We start from the raw sequence: 1,842 nt of genomic DNA on the forward strand, positions 1-1,842 counted from the left end.
TTGATAAACCAGCGATGTCATGCAATACGAGTAGTATGTGATGTCAAATGTCACATGATCACAACAACTGAGCCATTAGTTCTTGAAATTTGCTTTGATACACAAACACTTGGGATTACAAACATGTTTCTGGACTGAATTATGCTCGCAAACCAAGGTTTTACTGTATACGGTAATGGATTAATATCCAAAATATATAAAGAATGCCTACCACTCAACAATAACAAATCTGATTTAAAAATGGAAGGGGTGGTGGCCTGAGCCTTATTCCTGGCCTCTCCTCTTACTCCTGGAACAGCATGAGCTTCACCAACCACTCCACCTTCTCCTCCAACTATGGGTCCCTGGGCTCCATACAGTCACCCAGCCACCAGGTCCAACCAGTCAGCAGTCTATCCAGGGTCTATGCAGGTGCTCAGGGTTCAGACTCCCAGATCTTCATATCCTTCTCCTCTAGCTTCGGGACCATTGGGGGTCTAGGGGAATGGCCACCAAAATAGCCAGGGGTCTGGCAGGATTAGGGGGCATCCAGGGCAAGAAGGAACCATGCGAAACCTGAATGGCCATGTGGAGAGGGTAAGGAACCTGTAGGCTGATAATCAGAGACTGGAAATGAAAATCAGGGAACAACTGGAGAGAAGAAAGGTCCCCAGGTCAGAGACTGGGGCATTACTTCAAGACCATCAAGGCTCAGTTCTTTGCAAATACTGTGTACAACGCCTGTATCATTCTGCAGACTGAAAATGCCCATCTTGCTACTGATGACTTCTGAATCAAGTATGAGACAGAGCTGGCCAGGTGCCAGTCTATAGAGAGTGATACCTACGGGGCTCTGCAAGGTCACTGATGACACCAATGTCACTTGGCTGCAGTTGGAAACAGATATCGAGGCTCTCAAGGAGGAGCTGCTCTTCATGAAGAAGAACCATGAGTAGAAGGAAGTAAAAGATCTACAAAACCAAACTGCCAACTCTGAGTTGACCTTGGATTTGGATGCCCCCAAATCTCAGGACCTCAGCAAGATCATGGCGAACATCCGGGCCGAGGATGATGAGCTGACTCAAAAACCAAGAGGAACTGAAAAAGTACTGGTGTGAGCAGATTGAGAAGAGCACCACAGTAGTCACCTCAGACTGCTAAGATAGGATTAGGTGAGGTGATCCTCACGGAACTGAGACGTATGGCCCAGTCCTTGGAGATGAACCTGGACTGAAAGAGAAACCTGAAGGCCAGCCAAGAGAACAGCTTGGGAGGTGGAGGCCTGCTATGCAATGCAGATGGAGCAGCTCAATGGGGTCTTGTTACACCTGGAGTCAGAGCTGTCCCAGACCAGGCAGAGGGGCAGCAGCAGCCCCAAGAGTAGGAGGCCTTGGTGAAGGTAAGGTCAAGCTGGAGGCTGAGATCATCACCTACCATCGCATGCTAGAAGACAGGGAGGACTTCAGTCTTGGTGATGCTCAGGATAGCAGCAACTCCTTGCAAACCATCTAGATGACCACCACCCAAAGTGGATAGCAAGGTGGTGTCTGAGACCAGTGACACCAAAGTTCTGAGGCACTGAAGCAGCAGAAGCAGGGTACCTATGGGGAGCAGGAGGCCAATAAAAATTCAGAGGTTAAATAAATAAATAAATAAATAAATAAATAAATAAAACCGGTAGGGATGTCTGGGTGGTTCAGTCAGTTCAGCTTCTGACTCTTGATCTCATCTAAGGCCATGATCTTGCAGTTTGTGCGTTCAAGTCCTGCAATGAGCTCCACACTGGCAGTGTGGAGCCTGCTTGGATTCTTTCTCTCTCTCCCTTTCTCTCTGCCTCTCCCATACTTGTTCTCATTCTCTCTC

The 1,842-nt window shown here is 48.0% G+C and overlaps 1 pseudogene; it reads left to right on the forward strand.

Moving 5' to 3' along the window:
* Positions 1 to 299: 299 nt before the first annotated feature.
* Positions 300 to 1,570, forward strand: LOC120224061 (annotated as a pseudogene).
* Positions 1,571 to 1,842: the final 272 nt, after the last annotated feature.

The sequence above is a fragment of the Hyaena hyaena genome, unplaced genomic scaffold (assembly GCF_003009895.1).
Source record: "Hyaena hyaena isolate Hyena2069 unplaced genomic scaffold, ASM300989v1 scaffold_1102, whole genome shotgun sequence".
Lineage (NCBI taxonomy): Eukaryota > Metazoa > Chordata > Mammalia > Carnivora > Hyaenidae > Hyaena > Hyaena hyaena.